Source organism: Chrysochloris asiatica, unplaced genomic scaffold (assembly GCF_000296735.1).
Source record: "Chrysochloris asiatica unplaced genomic scaffold, ChrAsi1.0 scaffold00314, whole genome shotgun sequence".
Taxonomy (NCBI): Eukaryota; Metazoa; Chordata; class Mammalia; order Afrosoricida; family Chrysochloridae; genus Chrysochloris; species Chrysochloris asiatica.
This window is the reverse complement of record NW_006408832.1, coordinates 2,581,675-2,604,368: the sequence shown is the minus strand read 5'-3', so window position 1 is coordinate 2,604,368 and position 22,694 is coordinate 2,581,675. Positions and strand designations below refer to the sequence as shown.

General features: G+C 40.7%; 1 protein-coding gene across 1 annotated transcript in view; it reads left to right on the top strand.

Moving 5' to 3' along the window:
- The first annotated feature begins 11,057 nt into the window (after positions 1–11,057).
- Positions 11,058–22,694, top strand: part of LOC102840927 (contactin-associated protein-like 4-like) — a 240,683-nt gene continuing 229,046 nt past the window's right edge. Inside the window, exon 1 of the mRNA XM_006875240.1 lies at positions 11,058–11,160. The gene's annotated coding sequence lies outside the window, so the exon portion shown is untranslated. The remainder of the gene's footprint in view (positions 11,161–22,694) is intronic.

Here is a 22,694-nt window from a genome sequence, read left to right as displayed (position 1 = left end):
CTGAAATGTGATTAATCATTCAAAACAGGACATAATGATTCACAGGAACAACTTTTAAGATATTTTCATAGTTTTTCTTAACAATCTAACATTTTTATTTTTACAGAAAAAAGGTTCAATCAAGCTGTTATATATTAATTTTTAGGCTTAAATGATCTAGAGTAGCGACGTGCAGCTTCTTAAGGATATATAACATAAAGCAAGGTTCCTGAAAGGAGCCAAGCTGTCTCTGTACACTTTGCAAACTTTTGTTTGTGAGCAAGATCTCAGGCACCGGGCTTCATTTATCTATACCTAAAATGCTACATTATTCTTAATTATTACATTCCTATATACTTTCAGGAGGAAGAAGAGCATCTGGGTTAAACTGATTATATTCAGAGGTGGTTCAATGGGGCTGCCACTGATCAACCCAGGGTCTGCGTATGCTGTCCCCAGCACCATAGCAAACTATGCATCTCTATGTGTTATGGATTGAATTGTCTCCCCCCAAACTTGGTTAGAACATGATGCCCTGTATTGTGTGGTTATCCTTCATTTGGTGATGTTTTGTAAATACTAGCCTCTATGACTGTGGTTGGTGTCCTGGTGTGGCACTGCAGGATAAACACTGGACCAAATGCTCAGTTTGAACTGCAAGGTCAGCAGTTCAAACTCACCATCCACTCTTCAGAAACCCTATACAGGGTTGATATGACTCAAAGGCATTTAACAATGCCTGTGGTTATGGTTCCATTTGGGAGCAAGCTGTCCATCATGTTAATGAGGCAGGGACAGAGGTCATGCTAATGAGGACTAGGTTCTATTATGTTAATGAGGTAGGTTTAGGGTGGGATGTCGTCTGCGTCACTACCCTTCACCATCTTGGTGGTGGTGGTGGTTATGTGCCCTGGAGTCTGTGCCGACTCATAGCAACCTGCGTAGGGTTTCTGAGGCTAAAAATCTTTATAGGATCAGAAAGTCTCACCTGTCTCCCATGGAACATCTGGTAGTACAAGAAGTAATAGCAGATAGAAGTGAGCAGAGTGTGAGAGGGTACCACCAAGACAAAAGAGTCAGGAGCAGGAATTAATGGAATCCCAATCTAGATGTTTTGACAAACCGATGCTGTGCTGCACACACTCACTCGTCTACACCAAGACATCTGGAAGACAGCTACATGGTCAACTGACTGAAATAGATTAATATTTGAATCCTCTTTAAAGAAAGTAACAAAGCAGAATGCAGAAATTATTGAACACTTTTGTCAGTAACAAACAAATCTGTGTTAGAAGAAGTACAGCCAGAATTCTCCTTAGAAGCCAGGATGGCCAGACTCTGAAATTCAACTCAATGGCAGTTAAGAACCATCCATAAAAAATACTATGGATAGCATTAAGAGACATAGAAATTCCAGAACACTTAATTGTGCTCAAGCAGAGCCTGTACATAGCACATTAAACAGGCATTCAAACAGAACAAGGGGATGTTGTTGTTGCTTATTATTAAGTGCCATTGAGTCAGTTCTGAGCCATAGCGACCCTGTAGAGGGATTCCAAGGAGCGACTGGTGAGCTTGAACCACCGACTTTGTGGTTCAAACAGACTTTGCAGTCCAGCGCATTAACCCACAGCACCACACCAGGTGATTTAAAATTGAGAAAGATGTGTGTCAGGATAAAATCATTTCACTGTACTTATTCAATCTGTATAATGAGCAAATTATCTGAGAAACTGGACTCTATGAAGAATAATGGGGTGTCAAGATTGGAAGAAGACTCATCAACAAACTCAGAATGCAAATGATACCACCTTACTTGTCGAAAGCAAAGAAGACTTGAAGCACTTGCTGATGAACAACAAAGAACACAGCCTTCAGTATGGATTACAACTCAATATAAGGAAAACAAAAATCTTCACATCTAGACCAGTAAACAACACCATGATAAACAGAGAAAAGATTAAAGTTGTCAAGGATTTCGTTTCACTTGGATCTACAATCATGCTCATGGATGCACCACCCAAGAAATCAAATAGCATACTACAAATTGTTGCACAAGACCTCTTTTAAGTGTTAGAGAGCAATGATGGCACTTAGATGACTGAGATGTGTCTGACCCAATCAATGGTTATTTCCATTCATTTCTAATCCATGTGAATATTGGACAATGAATATGGAAGATTGTAGAAGAATTGATGTGTTTGAATTATGCTGTTGGTGATGAATATTGAAAGTCCCATGCCTGCCAGAAAAACAAACAAATCTGTGTTGGAAGAAGTACAGCCAGAGTGCTCCTTAGAAGCCAGGATAGCGAGACTTAGTCTATCATACTTCAGACACACTATCAAGTGAGACCAGTCCCTTGAGAATGAAGGGTCAGCAAAAAAGAGGAGATGGACTGACACAGTGGCCACTGCAATGGGCTCAAGCTTAACAAAGATTGTGAGGCTACACTAGACTTGGCATTGTTTTGCTCTGCTGTGTCTAAGGCCGCTATGAGTCAAAATCGGTTCCATAGCACTTAACAACAACAATAACATATGCATATATATAATATACAAGGGTGAGTCAAAAATTATATGCACTCTGGTTATATTGAAACACACATCCACCGCTGATGACAACATTGAGTATACATGTGAAATGATTCTGTCATATACATAAGGGACTGGATTATTGGCAAATTATTTGCAAACCATCCAGGGCTCTGCCTATGAAATAATCCTGACGAACTTGGGTTTTGAAAAGTTTGTGCGAGATGGGTACTGAACCAACTCACAGATGAGCATAATCAGAAGCATTTGGACATCTGCAAACAAAATTTGGATCAAACTTGAAGGAAGCTAAAGTTGCTTTTAAAACAACAACAACAACAACAAAACATTACTGGTGACAAGACTATGAGCCTGAGAGTAAACAGGAGGGTACAGAATGGAAACATATGCAATCACAGACCAAGAAAAAGTTCAAAAGTCAACCATCAGGTGGAAAACTGATGCTTACAGTTTTCTGGGACTCTCAGGGCCAATATTGGAACAAGCTCATTACAGTGAGATTCTCACTGAAGAGCTGAACTCTAAACATCAGATTAAATGCAGGGAGCTGTTGCCCAAGAGCATTGTGATTTTACATGAAAATGCATGCCCACACACCTCTGCCCACACTGTTGACACTCTGGAAAACATCATTTTGAGGTGTTAAAGCATCCTCTCTATAGTCTGATCTTGCTCCATCAGACTTTCAACTGTTTAGTCCCCGGAAAGCATCTCTTTGAGGATGAAGATTCACCTCTGATGAAGAAGTGAAGGCAGTGGTGCCTTGGTGACTTGTATCTCAGCCTAAACCTGTTTTTAGTCAGGGGATATGAAAACTTATTGATAGATGGACAAAGTATATTGAAAAACAAGGAGATTATGTCAAGAAATGATGTATTTGTCTTTTCTAAAAGTTTATTAAAATACATTCTACAGCCAGAGTGTGGATGATTTTTGACTCACACTTGTGTGATTATGTGTGTGTACATGCTTGTGTGTATGTATATGTATATTATGTTTATTAATTCCTTATCAAATTATGATTCCCAAATATTTCCCCTATTCTGTAAGCTATGCCTTCACTTTGCTTGATGACGTTCTTTCATGAAACAAAGTTTTAAATTTTGATGAATCCAATTTATTTTATCTTCTGTTCTTTGTGCGTTTGGTGTCATCTTTAAGAGTCCTTTGTCAAACACTAGATCTCAAAGCTTACTCTCATCTTTTCTCCTAAGAGTTTTATGGTTTTAGTTCACATGCTTGTTTCTTTCATCCATTTTGAGTTAATTCTGTATGTGCTATGAGGTAGGTGCCCAATGTCTTTCTTTCTTCCTCCCTCATTTCCCCCATATATCTCTCTCCTTTTCCTTCCTCCATGGCTGCCTGCCTACCTTTGTTTTGCATGTGGAGATACAGTTGCCTAGCACCATTTATTGAAGAGATTATTCTTTCCTCCAAAATTATAGAATACAAATTGAAATCTTTCAAGAAAGTGAGGCGGCACTGGAGGCACTCACTCATCTCTGCCAAGAAATTTGGAAGACAACTATCTGGCCAACAGATTGGAATAGATCCATATTTGTGTCCTTTCCAAAGAGAGGTGACCCAATGGAATGCAGAAATCATCGGACAATCTCTTTGATATCTCATGCGAGTAAAGTTTTAATAAAGGTAATACAGCTGAAACCATACATTGAGTGAAGCAGTAAAATTTTAATAAAGAAACAGCTGAAACCATACATTGACAGAGTACTTCCAGAGTTCCAAGCCGGATTCAGAAGAGTATGTGGCATGGGGATATCATTGCTGACGTCAGATGGATCTTGGCTGAAAGCAGACAATACCAGAAATATGTTTACTTATGCTTTATTGACCAGGCAAAGGCTTTCAATTGCGTGGCTCATGACAAGCTATGGACAACATTGTGAAGTATAAATATTCCAGAACACTTAATTGTGCTCATGAGGAACCTGTACATGGACCAAGAGGCAATTATTCGAATAGAACATGGGAACACTGAGTGGTTTACATTAGGAAAGGTATGCAACAGGGTTGTATTCTTTCACAATACTTATTCAACCTGTAAACTGAGTAAATAATCCAAGAAATTAGGTCATACGAAGAAAAACATAGCATCAGGATTGGAGGAAGACACATTAACAACCTGTGATATGCAGATGATACAACCTTGCTTTCTGAAAGTGAAGAGGACTTAAAATACTTACTGATGAAGATCAAAGAGCACAGCCTGCAGTATGGATTGCATCTCAATGTAAAGAAAACAAAACTCCCACCACTGGACCAATAAACAACATTCTTATCAATGGAGAAAAGATTGAAGTTGTCAAAGATAAACTATCAACATTCATGGAAGCAGCAGTCAAGAAATCAACAACATATTACATTAGGCAAATCTGCTGCATAAGACCTTTTTATAGTGTTGAAGAGCAAAGATATCAGCTTGAGGACTAAGGTGTGCCTGACCCAAGCCACAGTACTTTCAATAACCTCATATGCATATGAAAACTGGACAGTGAATAAGGAAGATTGTAGAAGAATTGATACATTTGAGTTATGGTGTTGGAAGAGAATATTGAAAGTGCCATGGGCTGCCAAAAGAATCAACAGATCTGTGTTGGAAGAAGTGCAGCCAGAGTGCTCCTTGGAAGCCAGGATGTCCAACTTCATCTCTCATACTTCGGACCGATTGTCTAGAGGGACCAGTCATTAGAGAGGGATGTCACGTTTGGTAAGGTGGGGGGTCTGAGAAAAAGAGGAAGACCCCCAGCGAGGTGGATTGGCAAAGTGGCAGCATCAATGGGCTCAAGCATGACAAGAATTGTGAAGTTGTCCCAGGACTGGGCAGTGTTTCATTCTGTTGTGCATAGAGTTCTGTGAGTAGGCGCTGACTCAATGGCACCCAACAACAACAACAATTATTTCCCCATTAGACGATCTTAGCAACTTACCAAAAATCAATGGTCAAATGTAATGATAATTGTAATCACTTGTAGTTATTCACCATATGCATGACTTCTTGTATTATCATTTGTGGAATTAATGTGATTTATGATAATAACCATAACTTCATATTTCTTGTGGACAGCAGATCACCCGGAATGACCACAAACTGCCTAACTTAAATGGCAGCTGTGTTAATTTTGTTATCCCAATGCTTTGAGCAGAGTTTGAAGATTGTTGAATGATGCCTTTTGACATAAAGGTTGTAAACATCTATACAATCAAGGCATTTCACTAGATTATAATTTAGAAATGCTGCCATTATGGTCTCAAATGGTTGCTTTTTCTAAGGTGTGTGTTCCTTCTTAGGGTTGTGTTGTCCTTTATAGACCTGTGTGCTGCTTAGCTGAAAGTTGAGTCATGGGGATGAGTTCATTTCCAGACCTGAATGGTGACTATGTTCCATAGTCTTGGAGTTCCACTAGTCACTATTCCATCAGTAAGCCTGGTCGTCTTCTTCTTTAGTATTTTGAATTTTGCTCCATATATTTCTACCACTCGACACAGGACCTTCTTTGCAGTTGATAGTGGGTAGTCAGCCACCATCTAGTTTTTCTAGGCTCAATTTGATGAAAACTGTTTTTCTCTAGGGCTATTTGTTCATTGGATAGGTTGTTTCCATGTGTCTTTGGATTTTCATCACTCTTCTTTCACTCAGGCAGTGAAAGGCCAATAGTTTACCTTAGATGTCCACTCACAAGCTTTTAAGACCCCAATTGCTTCCTAGACAAAGTAAGATGTAAAACCTTGTGTTTGTGGACTATGTTACTCCCACTTATCTTGGTGTTCCCTAAAACTATGGTTCTGAGCCCATAGACCCAGTGACTCATTTTCTCAAGGTGTTCGGTTATATATAAGACATTTTCATAAATTTGCCCTTGTTTGTTCCACCACACTCATTTACATAGGTAAATACCTATGTAAAAATATCCTCTGTCAAATATTTATATGGGTGTGAGTATACCCTACTCTGTTCGTCCTGTATGTCTGACCATGCATCTACACATAGATCACTCTCATTGCAGGGTTGTGTATGGAACCGTATTTACTTTATTACCTTTAACTCTTGCACTCCTTCTAGTATCTCCCCCCGGCTCCAACGGGTGTTTTTTTTGTTTTGTTTTTTTAATGTTTTATTGTGAAATGTGTGATAGTTTACATGGGAGAACATTTGCTTTACATTCATCCTATCATATATCGTTTCATTGCCATGGTTACAATCCCCTCCATGCATCATCAACTAACCAAACCTGCAAGCCTGCTCCCCCAGTGGTCTTCAGCACACAGCCCCTCTTCCTCTCTGGGTCTAAAGTCCCCAGTTGCTGCATCTCTCCATGTCACCGTCTCTGCCTCCATCTCTGGCATCACTGCTTTTGGGTAGGGTTCTGCTCTCCGCTCTTCTTACTTGATGGTCCCAGGGACCTCCACTCCTAGGCTACAAAGTCAATCGCTCCCCTCCTTTGCCACAAAACGTCTACCCTTACATTTCAAACCTACAAAATCAGTCCTGATGACAATTATTCACTATTGTATCACAAGAGACCTAGCCCCATCTCCTTTCATCAGCCCCACCCAGACAGATTGGATACAACTCAGTGGAGATTCTACCTTCCTCCACATCCTTTGGATCTAGGTTCCCTCTTGAAAGCTTGTAAGCCAGTCACTTCTTGCCTTTGTAGCCTCCTCCCCCCCAATTTTGGGTAGCCAATGTCCAAGTTGCCCATCCCTGTATATGGAGGGGGGTGAAAATGATTCTCGCTGTAAAGATTTGTTCCCTCTTTTGAGCAACTGCATCCATAGGTGTAGGTCAAGTTCATCAAATTGTATCAGATTACTCTTTTTTCCCTCTTCTTCTTTCTTCTTCTAGTTGAGCTCTGATCATCCAGCTACTGAAGCCAGGTCAAGTGGGTATTATCTGCAAGTGTGGGTGTTCTTGAGCATATTCCCTCTTTTCTTATCAGCTGGACGCTTCACTCTCCATTCTAATCCTCTGTGGCTATGTCATTGACTCTGGGCCCAAGAGTCCCCAGGTCTTGCCACATTACTGGCCAACCAGGTCTTCACCTGGGTTCACAGGAGTCTATTGAATGTTGTAGAGTTTAGCTCACAGCTTCATTGCTGTTCTTCCCCCAAGTCCCCTTATCAGTGATGAACGTGGTCACCAATTAGAGCATGTATTTCTATTGTCTCAGTCTAGGAAGGGGGATTACCCTGAGAGGACCCAACCATTTGCCTTGATGCCTCCTGGGTGAGCAACCTGCTTGCTCTTGTAGTAATCAGTCGGACTGCCTATATTGTTTTGTATTTTTCCTGTAGGTCTTTCTTTCAAGAAGTATCTTCTATTCTTCTAGCAGCTCCAAGCTGGTCTGCTTGTCCTTTCAAGTGGAAATTTCCCATCTCAGAAGATTCTGGATATGGTTCAGGATTCCACCTATGGTCTTAATGTAATGCAGAGGCTCTGCAGGAACCCTCCTTCAACGGGCATGTTGTAGCCCCATTTTAGATATTCCAATCAGTTATAGGCAGAAGATGGACTTTACAAGTCTTCTATGGTGATATTTCTGGCTATTCCTTTCTCTCTCCCTCCAGTGTCTACTTTATAATGGTATGCCATGAAACCAAGATTCAAAAGACAACCAAGCATCTTAACATTATTTCCCCACTTTCAACCATGTCTCAATCCCTGTATCCCAGAGCCCTGTTGTTCTAAGGTTGTGCATACATGATTATTTACCTCTGTCCCATTTAGCCCATGCATACCTGCCTAATTGTTTTCTCGTCCAGTTTGTTCTTCCATCCCCCCTTCTTGTGTATTGCCCCCCCTCCCTAGCACCCAAACTATCCTGTATCTATTCCCTGCCCTGTGCTCGACCTTCCCCTCCCTCCCATCACCCCACCACCCACATCTGGCAACCAGCAAAGAATCCTCCCCACTTTAGCATGGGTCCTTTTTCTTAGTCTTATACAGTAATGGTCCTATGCAGTATTTCTCCTTTTGTGACTGACTAATTTCACTCAGAGAAAACAATGGCAACACACTTATGTGGGTGAGGACAGTGTGCTAGTGGGGTTCTGCCTGCCTGAGAGTGCAGGCTTCATACCCAGTCAGCCACAGTCTGGACTGCATGGCCCAGCAACATGGGCATCAGTTCACGTCTCAGAACCTGTGTGGGCCACAAGCGTGGGGACCACTAGTCTGCTTTGAAAGCCACTCTTGATTCAGCTCATCCATTCATACCTCCTTGTTTATTTTGTTCCAAGGATTTTCTATATGACCATCTGTTTAGCGATCGTAATGGCAATAATGATTCTGACATGTTTACTATTTACAGTAAGCAAAGAGATACATCAGTGTCACACATCTTTCATAGCAGGCAATGTGGGCACAACAGTTGGACACTGAATGATTTTGTGAGTTCATTTGAAAATCACATTGCAGCTTGACTAAAACAGCATGATAGCACACCTTAATATTTAACATAATGATTTTGAATTGAAGCTATTGTAAAAAGAAAGCTAAAGTACTGCTGATTGTTCTGGGTAGTGGAAAAATGTTTTATACAATAGATTTTGCAAGCAATTCATAATAGACTCTTTACAAACGACAGCCAACACAAAGATGTAGGAAGGAAATGAAGAACCGCAGGGAACACGTTATTCATCTCCTTTTCTACTTAAGAAAAATTTCAGAACTTTCGGCTTAATGGCTTAGAGCTTCTTTAAATAAACTCCTAAAGACACACTCTAACACAGGGAGACTGTCCCCTAGTCTGGGAGTGACTGTGAGCACTCCAGTCTCATCCTGTGACAGTTGTACTGTGCTGTTTTGTATATTTATTTCTTTGTGGCACTGTGCAAAGTTGGTTTGAGCTGCAAGGTCGGCGGTTCAAGCTCACCAGCCGTTCTTCAAAAGCCCTATACAGGGTTATGATGGGTCGGAACCAACTCGACGACACTTAACAACAACAACACGCATTTGTTAACAATTGGTTGTTTTCTACATAGGTCATATATTTAAATAGTTCATATCCCTTGGAGTCCTGATGAAGCGCTATGGGATAAAGCACTAGATCACAAGGCCAATTTGAACCACAAGGTCAGCAGTTCAAATTCACCAGCCACTCCTTAGAAACCGTATACAAGGCCGCTGTGAGTTGAAACTGATTCCACAGCACTTAACAACATCAGTATTCCTTGTAAGGGACTCCCCATGTGGTGATCAGCGCTGGATTGCTAACCACAAGGTTGGTGGTTCAAACATAACAGCTGCTCCTTGGAAACCCTATATAGGGTCACTATGAGTCAGAATGAACTCAATACCCTGTAAGAGGAGTCCTGGTGGTGCAGTGGGATGAGCATTGTGCTGCCAAAGCAAGGGCAGAGGTTCAAACCCAGCAGCTGCTGCATGGGACAAAGCTGAGTCTGTCTGCTTCTGTGAAGAATGCCAGTCTCAGAAACCCTAAGGGGCAGCTTTATCTGTCCAACAGGGCTGCTGTGGATCACAGCGGAGCGAACGACAATGGGTAAGCATGAACTTTACGAGGCCTGGTGTAGACTGCTAACTGCAAGGTCACTACGGGTCAGAACCGACTCAACAGCACTTAACAACAACAGCAAGTGTACGTTTTGGTGGTGGAGAGACACAGACCCCTCACAGTTCTTTTACTTTCTTTGAAAGTGGCTTATTTTTCTCATTACTCTGTAGGTCTCAGGGACACGTCTTCCCCCAGCCTTATACTCTAGGTTCCCGTAGTTGACCTTCCTGTTTGGGGCGTATGCCACCCACTTGAGAGTGCAAAAGGATCCTTATTGGGAGAATGGGCATTTCCCTCAATGCTGAGTCTCCCTGCTTCTATAAGTCTATCGGGGTGCATGCAGAGAAGCATCATAGGAGATAAGTATGAAGGGGTTTATTGTAAGGAATCAGCTTACACAATTGTGGGGGCGAGTTCAAAGTCCACAGGGTGGGCTCTCAGGAGGGGTGCACGGGAGCTTTCGGCCAGCCTGAAGCTGCTCCTCACATAGCCGGTTTTCTTGCAATCTGTTAAATCTTTAACTACTGGAATCAGACCGATTTTGAGCAGTATCTGGTGCACCTGATAGTGTGTTGTTACTGTAAATACTGTTTTTTCTTAAATTACATTTTCCACATAATTTGGGAGTATAGAAATGTGACTAATATTGGTGTATTGAACATTCAGACAGCCAGCCTACTAAAACTCTCTTTGTTTCCAATAATGGTGTTGCTTTTCCTTCAACTCGGAATCGGGATCGTTTTCATGTTTCTTCCATTCCATAGTTAGCCCGCTCCCTATCTGTTCTTGCTCTGTCTGGGACTTCGGTTCAGCAGTGCCAAACAGAAGCAGTAGCAGCCAGTTTTCTTTGGGTATGCCAATGTTTCCAGCCCTCCCCATAAAGGCTGATGTTGGCTCTGGGATTTGCAGTGCTTTCAGTTGCAGGAGGGAGATGGTTGTAATGAGAACGTTAACCTGAATGCTGTGTTTTCCTCTGACAGACAGTTGTGAGGAGACTCTGCTCTCCACCCTGCCTTCCTCCGCCTTCAGCAGCTCCTCCCAGCTGTCCAGCAGCCACAGCCCTGGGTTTGCAAGGCTCAACCGACGAGATGGTGAGTCTGTCCGGACTGCTCACTGACCAGCGTGGAACTCACTGACCTGCAATGATTCTTGCATTTCTCTTGACAAAACATTATAAGTGACTGACATATATGTGGCATAGAAATGAAAATTTCAAATACACATTTATACTGATTTCCTGGAATGCTTCTGTTTGAAATGTCTGCTGTGTAAATATTATCTGCCCTTTGGTCACCATGACCGGCAGTGCTGGCTTCTCTCACTGCATGGAGGACATGAAGTCAGCCATGCCTGCACTGGTCATGCAAGAACATGTTTGAATGTCTCACATGACCATCACAACATGCAAATTCTGAAGTGCCTTTGAACATGCTGAGTCATTCTATATGTACCTATAGTTCCTATTACGAGTGTACAAGTTTTATGGGTACATTAGCCCGGACTCTTCAATTCTTCTTCATTTCCAAGTGGAACGAGGAAGCTGAAAGGTGGGCTGGTTATCTATTGCTGCTGCAGCTGATTACCACAGAGACTTGTGTCGTAACTGGAATTCATTGTGCTCGTAGAGTTCTCAGGGTCAGAGTGGAATAGGGTCTCACTGGGGAAAACTCAAGGTTTGCGTTCCTTCATGGAGGTTCCAGAGGAGAATCTGTTTTCTTGCCTTTTCCATCTTCTGGAGGCTGCCTGTTGCCCTTGGCTTGTGGCCCTCCTCTGTCGTTAACGATGGTGGGCAGCTCTTTTTCTCAGTGTCATTTCGCAGATTCTGAGTCGTCTGATTCCTCTTCCCCATATATGGACCCTTGGTATTACATGGGCCCCACCCTGGTCACCCATAGCAGTCTACTTGTCTCAAGACCAGCATTCATTCCCTTTGTCTTGTGACAAACTTATAGGTCCCAGGAATTAGGATGTTGACATCTTTGGGCCCATTATTCTGCAGGTCACAGAGGCTGCTGTGGACGAGAATCTTTTTAAAATGAAAGAAAGAAAAAGAAAGAAAGACACAAAAAGTCTGAGGTCATGCCGATTTTAGGACTCAATTAAAATCTCCCTTTTGAATTAAACCAAAATGTGCACTTCTGAAAAAACAATTCAGACATTTTGTTGCCGTTTTACTGCTTGAAAAAAGAAGAAGGGAAAAGTCAGGATTTCTAACACAAACTGTTTGGAAAGTTGTTTGGTGCCTATTAGCATTTGTGCTGAGAAGTTGCCTTGGTCAGCAGCAAGGTATGAACTAGAACCAGTAGTGTTAAATGAAGTTGTTGTTGTTAAGTGCTGTGGAGTCGGTTCGTATTCATAGTAACCCTGCATAAGGTTTGAACTGCTAGCCTTGGGGTTAGAACTCCAGTGCTTGTCCTGTAGTGTCACACCAGGAGCTACTGTTGTTAATTGTGGTAGAATCAGATCAGACCCCTAGTGACCCATTATAGAGTTTCCAAGGAGCGGCTGGTGGGTTTGAACCACCGACATTGTGGTTAGCAGTCCAGTGCTGAGCCAACAGAGCTAAGCATGAATCCCATGTGTGAGGTTGTTGTTGTTGTTGTTGTTGTTGTTGTTGTTAAGTGCCCTGGAGTCACTTCAGACTCAGTGACCCTGTATAGGGTTTCCAAGGAGCTGCTGGTGGTTTTGAACTGCCAACCTTGCAGTTATAAGTCCAGTGCTTATCTTATAGTGCCATACCAGGAGTTGTTAAGTGCCATTGAATCGGTTCAGATTCCTAGTGACATTGGTTTGAACCACCAACCTTGCAATTAGCAGCCCTATGCTTATCCTCCACCTTACCAAACATGGTATCCTTCTCCAGAGACTGGTCCCTCCTGAAAATATGTCCCAAGTATGAAAGACAAAGTTTGATCATCTTGGCCTCCAAGGAGCACTCTGACTGCATTTCTTCCAAAACAGATCTGTTGGTTCTTTTGGCAGCACATGGCACTTTCAGTATTGTCCTCCAATACCATAACTCAAAAGCATCAATTCTTCTATGGTCTTCCTTATTCACTGTCCAGCTTTTGCATGCATATGAGGTTATTGAAAATACCATGGCTTGGGTCAGGCGCACTTTAGTCCTCAAGCTAACAGCTTTGCTCTTCAACACTTTAAAAAGGTCTTGTGCAGCACATTTGCCTAATGCAATACATCTTTGATTTCTTGACTGCTGCTTCCATGTTTGGTAAGGTGGAGAGTCAGAGAAAAAGAGGAAGACCCCCAATGAGATGGATTGGCCAGGTGGCAGCATCGATGGATTCAAGCGTATCAACAGTAGTGAGGTTGGCGCAGGATTGGGCAGTGTTTCGTTCTGCTGTGCATAAGGTCGCTATGAGTCGGTACCGACTTGATGACACCTAACAACAACAATAACATGTGTATCCTACAATACCTACCACACTGGGCATTGGAGCCTGTAAATAACTTTGTAGCTAAAATAGGTATACCTCACATTGTAATTCACAATCATGATTCCCAAATTTAAAATTTCGCTCACTGGGAAGCCATTTGTAATTTGTAACTGAGGTAGATACTGGTTGGTTACAATAAGGAGACATGCAGCAGATGTAACAGAATATTACCTCCTGAGAAGGTGCTCTGTCTGTTGAACAACCCTCAGGATGTAACAATCTCAAAAGGCAGCAAACAAGCTTACTGATGTTTAAGTAAAAAGCTTGTTTTTAACAAAAGCTTGTTAACTTGCTTCCTTCACCTCCCTTACAAGCCTGTGAGAACAATTCCTTTGTTAACCACACCTTTTAAAACACTATTTACCCCAGGAGCTCTGGTAGCTTAGTGGTTAGGAGTCCAGCTGCTAACCTCAAGGTCACCAATTCTAAACTACCAGCCCTCCTGAGGGAGGATGATGAGGCTTTCTGCTCCTGTGGAGATTTATAGCCTGACACATCTACACCACCACTTTAACCACAAAGGACTGCCAGCTAGAAACCCTATACATGGTTGCTATGAGTCAAAACCAACTCCACAGCACTAAACAACAACACACACACCGATCATCTATCTATCTTCTGTCTGTGTATCTGGGAGCTCTGGTAGCATAATGGTTACGAGTCAGGCTGCCAACCTCAAGATCAACAGTTTAAAACTACCAATGATTCCATGGAAGAAAGATGAGGCGTTCTGCTCCTGTAAAGATTTGTAGCTTTGTAAACCCTATACAGGGTGGCTATGAGTCAGAACCAACTGCAGGACACACATCACCACAGCATATGTATATATATAATTCAGTTTTTATTCTCATGTGAACTGTAATTATCTTACTAATTTTAGGAGAAACATAAGATCTTTCTTTTGAAAATAACATAGATTTTACATTCCAGTCAATTACTAACCAAGTTTTCAGTTTGTGCAATGAAAAGAGTATCATGATGAAATCACTGAATTTCCCTTCAATTTATCTATAATATATTAATGACTGACAAATGTGTAGGCACCTTGTTAGAGGTAATATCATATTTCCCACTAATGTACACAACAAACAGCCAGAGTCTTCATCAGTGGAAATTATTCTCATTCTTTATTTTCCTACAGCTTATAATGAAGCAAGAGATCAACCTTAATGACTTTTATTTGCATGTTAATTAAGTTTAAAAAGGTCCATTTTAATTATCTTTTCCTTGCTAATTCATTGTTTTTGATTGGTTTTTATTTTCTTTCCCTCCCCACTGATAGCCTGCAGTGATAATAAAGGAATTGCAAATTGAGAGTGAGTTATTGAAGGCTAGAGAGTGTTCCCATTGTCTTAACATTCTCATTAGATTCAGATCTGTCTGTGAAGTTTGGCTAGACAAGGGATCTGAGCGTGAATAACTACACCAATAAATAAATTACCCAGAGTGGAACACATGGAATGTTGGCCTTTCTGAGAATCTGAAACCTCACAGTTAAGAGAAGACAGATAACAGGTGATTTCCTGATCAGACAACTGATAACATTCTGTCTGTGTTCTGGGTTGAGGTTGGGGCAGTTCTTTGGTAATAGCTAGTGTCCCTGGAGCTGGGGGAGAGTGAGAAGGCATGGGTACAGAAGCAAAGGAGCAAATGCTCTTTAATGGTGGGACTCTTGGGCACCTCAAGTTCTCCTCCTTGACTGTTGCTCCAGTGGACTGTGAGAACCCAGTGGCTCACAATGGTTTTCGTGGTAGAGGGGAATCAGTTTGTCCTTGAGAGATTTCATAACTTGAGAAGTATAATCTGAATCTGCCTGACACTCTAACACTACATCTGTGACAAACCAGCAATGTTGTCAAGGGGCCGAATGTTCACTCACTATCTCCCTACATGGTGCTTAGGGACTGTCTGAATTTTAGTATCTATCCTTAAATAAAATGGAGGCTGCTGTTTTACCATCAGTGATATCGTTAACCAGGCAGACACCATGTTCTACTGACAAGCGAAATGAATGCCAGGTGGAAGCAGCTCACACTCACACTGAGGAGGTGCTAAAACAACAGCATATTTATCACTGAGACATGTTTCTGCCTGCGCTGCCTGCGTGGACAACAAGAGCCTGGAACACACCACAATGAATAAACCCTTCTGGCACGAGCCAACATCGGACTTTCTAATTTCCATCTGCCTACAGGGAGGGGAAACAGACTCCTCCTGTGGATAAAAAAGATATCTGCATGGACCCATTGTCTCACTCCCTGTCACAGAGCTAATGGCTGTCTGATCCTTTGGTAGTGATGGTGGTGGTGGTTGTGTGACATCCAGTTGGTTCTGACTCCTGTTGTTGTTGGTGCCATTGAGTCAGTACTGACTCATATGACCCTCTGCACAACAGAATAAAACATGCCCAATATAGGGTTTTTGAGGCTGTAAATCGTTATGGGAGTGGAGCAGAAAGCCTCATCTTTCTCCTGTGGAGGGACTAGCAGATTCAGACTTCTGACCTTGGGTTAGCAGTCCAGTTTATAATCCACTGCGCTATCACGGCTCCTTAGTCTTCTGATAGAAGGGTATTTTCCAGCACCCATGGACATAGTGAAAATACCTCTTCTCTGCACAAAACACAGGAAAGTGTGCTGAGCCCTTCAACCATTGCTGACAAAGATGGCCCCGGGGCAGGTCAGCAACCTGTTTTATGGGCCAGAGGTAGGAGGTTGTCCTTATCTCTGGCCCATAACACAATCAAATGCCAATGCCTCAATTTGCTGGGGGTGAAAATAGCATGCTCCCAAAGTTTGGAGGTTCAAGTCCACCCAGAACACCTTGCAAGAAATGTCTGGTGTTGTACTTTTGAACCATTGGCAATTGCACCCCCTTTTGAGCACAGTTTTACTTTGACATACATACACACACATCCATCAGCATCTATTCTGTGGAAACTGGATGGTTACTTTGCTAATTCTCTATGGCGACCTCCCACATCACTTCTGAATGTGGGAGTAGTTGGTAAATACGGTTTGGGGGCTATGGAGGAAGAGAGACAGGAAAGGCCTCATGTAAAATCTTGTGAGATGTTTAAAGTCGTAGAGATTATTTGCTACTTTACAACCCACAAGGAATCACTGGATGAATCTGAGTTAGCACTCTCTCTACCACATACAAAAACAAAAGAATAATTTCAACTGTTTGTACCAAATTGAAAGGTAGTTTCTTTAAACTGTTCTATTAATGAACAGAGAGGCCAGGGAAATGTGTCTTTCCATATAGTGTGGATTTACACTTTGAGGACTAAGATTCACCTGATGCAAGTCCTGGTATTTTCAATCGTTTCATATGTGTGAGTGGAGAAGAATTCATACCGTTGAGTTATGGTGCTGTCAGAGACTATTGAAAGTACCACGGACTGCCAGAAAAACAACAACTCTGTGTTGGAAGAGGTACAAAGTGCTCCCTAGAAGCCAGGACGGCCAGACTTTGTCGATCTTATCAGGAAAGACCAGTCCCTAGAGAAGGATATCATTCTTGGTGAAGTAGAGGTCAGCCAAAAAGAGGACCTCAGTGAGATCGGTTGATATGGTGGCCTCAACAATGGACTAAACATAACAACAGTTGTGAGGATGGGGCAGGGCAGGCAGTGTTTTGCCCTGTTGTACACGGGGAGACTGCGAATTGCAAATGACTTCATGTCTGGCACCTAATAACCACACAGTGGAACAAAGGGCAGTCTGAAGCCCTGACCAGTCTGTATACACCAGAGCCCAGAGGCTACAGTGACCCTCTTTCAGGGGCAGTGGAACGTGCCACAGATGTTAACACAGTATACGTTTTAAGTATAAAGACATTGTATTTAAAATGGGATCCGTTTGGGAGGTGTTTTAAGATGAGAGCTCAGGTATCACAAACATGTAGTCCAAGGGCATTCTGTAGCTAGGGAAAACTGAAACTTACCTGCTTCACGGGTAACAATTTACATTTATTTTACAAACGAATAGCAGATCAAGCTCCCTCTCCACCAACAATGACTAGCTACACCCTTGTGGTAATTCTGAGGAAGGCCAGACACACTATTCTCTTAAAACATTTTTTAAGATACTGAAAAACAATCAAGGCCGAAGACACTCAGACCAAGAGGAGGGTAGCTACAAAACGGATTTGCTTTCCTGGCTGTTTACTGTGAAAGGGGAGCCGCTGTAGAGCAGGCGAGGACAAGAGAGGATCTTTGGACTCCCAGAGCAAAAGCACAAAGTTGGACATCAAAGCCCACAAAGGGTTAATGGTCGGGAAACACCATGAGCCTGGGGTTGAGGCCCCAAATGGCTATGTTCTAGGACTAAAAATGAGAAATGAACCAAAGTAGTCCAATGTTCATGATCATTGAAGCCAAGCTGTGAAAAAGTTAATCCCTCATTGAATGAATCTACCAATGCTGTTAGAAGCATTAGAAAATAAAGTCTACATTATTTTACATTTTAAAAATAAAATTTCCCAGCCCAGAAATGGAAATAAAGATTTGACTGAAAACCAAGGAAATAAAATTGAGTTCAAACAGAGGTAGAAGTGCTAGAACTTTAAGATGTGATCCTAAAAGCAATTAGTGTTTTCACGATTATGGGGAATTAATAGAAATTCAAGTGGAGCTGAATATAAATTCTAGGATTGTAAAAATAGAATAAAATAAATAACTTCATCAATCAGCCTGTTAATATGAACTGATGAATTACATGGTATTGAACCTGCTTTGTATCTAGAATAAACTTCACTTAGTCATGGTCGATAATTATTTTTATATATCCTATGTGATTATTCTCTGTGATTTGCAGGGGGGTTTGTTTTGTTTTGTTTTTCATCTATATTCATGAAGGATGATGTTCTGCGCTTTACTTCCTCCTTCACTTCTTTTCTTCCTTCCTCTCCCTATTCCTTGTTGCCTCCCCCCATCCTTTCTTAGAAAGCCTATAGAAGTCTCTAGAGAATCCTAAGAAAAAACAGTGGATGTTATTTTATATAGAAATCATCCCCAAAAATAATTCTTCCTAGAACTAATAAATGAAATCATCAACTTTGCAAGATAAACATGCAAAAATCAACTGTAATTCCATTTGGTCAATTATTGTTTGGTGCCGTCCAGTCTGTTCTGACTCAGTTATATTATGCATAACAGAACAAAACACTGACAGGTTTGTAGTCATCTTCACAATCATTGTTAAGCCTGAGCCGACTGCTGCTGCCACTGTGCCAAGCCATCTCATGGGATCTTCCACTTTTTTGCTGACCCTCCACTTGACCTTGTTTGCTGCTCTTATCCAAGGACCAATCCCTCCTGATTATTTATCCAAAGTATGAAAGAAGAAATCTCACCTGGCTTCTAAAGAGCTGTACTCCTTTCAACACAGATTTGTTCTTCTAGCAGTCCCTGGTATTTTTAATACTCTTCCAACATACAATAACTCAAATGCATCAACTCTCCAACTGTCTTCCTTATTCACTGCCATACTTTCACAAGCACATGAAAATATTGAAAATACCTTGGCTTAGGTCAGGAGCACTTTACTCCTCAAACTGACATCTTCGCTCTTGAATGCTATCATAGTTCTAGTGCAGTTGTTGTTGTTAAGTGCCATCGAGTCGGTTTTCTAGTGCAGTAGATTTGCCTAATGCAGTACGTCATTTGAGTTCTTGACTGCTGCTTCCATGAGTGTTGACAGTAGATTCAAGCAAAATAAAGTTTTTGACAACTTCAATCTTTTTTTCCCATTTATCATGATGTTATTTATTGCTCAAGTGGTGAGGAGTTTTGTTTCTTTGAATTGAGGTGTAACCCATACTGAAGGCTGTGGTCTTTAGTCTTCATCAATAAGTATTTTAAGCCCTGCTTCCTTTCAGCAGACAAGGTTGTATCATATGCATATCGCAGGCTGTTAATGAGTCTTCCTCCAAGCCTGATGCCATGTTGTTCTTCATATAATCCAGCTTCTCAGATCATTTGCTCAGCATACAGATTGAGTAAGTATGGTGAAAGAATGCATCCTGAGTGCACACTGTCCCCAATTTTAAAGATTAGTGTTCCCTTGTTCTGTTCAAACAACTGCCTCTTGGTCTATGTACAAATTCTTCATGAGCACAATTAAGGGCTCTCGAATACTCACTCTCTGCAATGTTGTCCATAGCGTGTCATGATCCATACAATTGAAAACCTTTGTGTAGTCACTAAAGCACAGGTAAACATCTTTCTGGTATTCCCTGTTTTCAGTCAAGATCCATCTGACATCAGCAATTACAGCCTTAGTTCCCAGTGCTCATCTGAAGCCAGCTTGAAACTCTGGCAGCTCCCTGTCAATGTACTGTTGCAACCATTTTGAAATATGTTGAGCAAAATTTTCCTTGCAACACAATATTGAATAGGAGGGCATTCTTGTCTAGTTTCTGTTCTCCAAGGGAATGCTTTCTGTGTCTCCCACTGAGAATAATTCTGGCTGTTGGATTTGTGTATATGTTCTTATTTCTGTTGAGGAATTTCCCTTCAATTCCTACTTTGTTGAGTGTTATGAAGAATGGATGTTGGATTTTGTCAAGTGCCTTTTCTGCATCAATCGATCTAATCATGTGGTTAGTTTTTTTTATATGTTGAATTATATTGATTATTTTCCTAATATTGGAGCACCCTTGCTTCCCTGGAATGAATCCCACTTGGTCATGATGCCTTTTTTTTTATGTTGTTGGATTTTATTGGCTAGAATTTTGTTGAGAATATTTGCATGTATGTTCATGAGGAATAATTGTCTATTATTTTCTTTTTTAGTGATGTTTGTGCCTGATTTAGGTATGAGGATTATTCTCACTTCATAAAATGTATGCATAAGTTTTCAATCCTTTTATATATTCTGGAATTGTTTGAATAAAATTGATTTTAACTCTTCTCTGAATGTTTGGTAAAATCCACTAATAAAGTGGTCTGGGCCCGGATTTCTTTTGTTGGGAGTTTTTTTAATGACCTGTGCAATTTCTTCTTCTGTAGTAGATCTGTTCAGATTTTCTGCTTCACTCTGTGTTAATTTAGGTAGATCATGTTTTTCTAAAAATGTGCCCATTTCCTTTAGATTTTCAAATTTGTTGGAGTACAACTCTTCATAGTGTTCTGTTATTATCCTTTTTATATCCGTTGGTTCTGTTTGTCATCTATATGGTTCCTTTGTATATTATTTGCATCTTCTCCCTCTTTTCTTTTGTTACACTTGCCTAGGGTTTGTAAATTTTATTAATCCTTTCAAAGACTCAGCTTCTTTTTTGTTGGTTCTATTATTTTTCTGTTTTGTAGTTCATTTATTTCTGCTCAAATCTTTATTATTACTTTTCTTCTGCTGACTGCAAACTTACTTTGCTGGTCATTTTCGAATTGTTGGAGCTGTTGTGTTAATGTGTTGGTTTTGGTTCTTTCTTCTTTCTGGATGTGTGAATTTATTGCTATTAATTGCCCTTTCAGTTCTGCTTTTGCTGTGTCCCAAAGGTTTTGGTATATTTTGTTTTTGTTTTATTTCTAGGAATATTTTCATTTCCTTTTCATTTTTCTATTACCCAGTAACTTTTAACCAGGATATTATTCAGTTTCTATGCATTTGATTTTATTTCCTGGATCTTCCTATTTTTCACTTCTAATTTTATAGCATTGTGATCTGAGAAGATGCTGGGTAGAATTTTGATGTTTTAAAATTGATTGAGACTTGATCTGTGGTCTAACATATGGCCTATTCTGGACAGTGTTCCATGTGCCTGAAAAATAATGTGTCTTGTGCTGTTGCTGAGCGGAATGCTCTGTACAAATCTATGAGACCAAGTTGGTTGATTGTGTTGTTTAGTTCTTCTGTGTCTTTGTTCGGTTTCTTTCTGGTTGTTTTGTCCTTTTTCAAAAGTGGTATATTAAAATCTATCACTATTTTTGTAAAGCTGTCTATTTCTTTCTTCAATCTATTAGAGTTTGATTCATGTATTTTGAGGTCCTTTTGTTGGAAGCATAGATATTTATTATGACTATGTCCTATTGTTCAGTTGACCCATCTAATTTCCGGACTACTGATTCTATGAGAGTTGATTGTAGATCCAAGCAAAAGGAAGTCTGTGACTTCAATCCTTTTTACATATATCATGATGGTATTTATTAGTCCAGTGGTCAGAATTTTTGTTTTTGTATTTGTTTTGGGTTTTTTTTTTGTTTTGTTTTGTTTTACTTTGAGGTGCAATCCCTACTGAAAGCTCTGATCTTTGATCTTCAACAGTAAATAGTTTAAGTCATCTTCAGTTCCATCAAGCAAAATTGTATTATCTGCATATTTGTTGTTGTTGTTTTTAAGTGCCGTCGAGTTGGTTCCAACCCAATATTATAGGTTGTTAATGACTCTTCCTCCAATCCTGATGTCACAGTCTTCTTCATATAATCCAGCTTCTTGAATTATTTGCTCGGCACACAGATTGTATAAGTATAGTGAAAGAATGCGAACTTGGAGCACACCTTTATGATTTGAAACAATTCAGTATACCTTGTTGTGTTCTAAATACTGCCTCTTGGTATATGTAGTTTTTTCATCAGCACAATTAAATATTCTGGAATACCCATTATTTGCAATGAAATCCATAGTGTGTCATGATCCACACAGTCCAAAGCCTTTGCTTAGTCAATAAAGTGTAGATAAACATCTTTCTGATATTCCCTGCTTTCAGTCTAGATCCATCTGACATCATCAGTGATATCCCCAGTTCCATGTCCTCTTCTGAATCCAGCTTGGATTTCTGGCAATTCCCTGTCAATGTACTCTTTCAATCATTTAAAAATTCTCTTCAGCAAAATTCTACTGCATGTGATATTAATGATATATATTATTCAATAATTTCCACATTCCATTGAGTAATGTCTCTTGGAATGAGCATAGATATGAATTTTTTCAAGATGATTAGTCAGGTTGGTGTCTTCCAAATACTTTGGTATAGATGAGTGAGTGCATCTCCTGCTACAACAGGTGGTGAGGATGTCTATTTTTATTTTATCAATTCCTGGAGCTTTGTTTTCCACCAATGCCTTCAGTGCAGTTTGGTTTTCTTCTTTCAGTGTTATTGGTACTTTATCATACGTTACCTCTTAAAATCAACCATTTTTAATTGTTACAGTGACTCTGTGTATT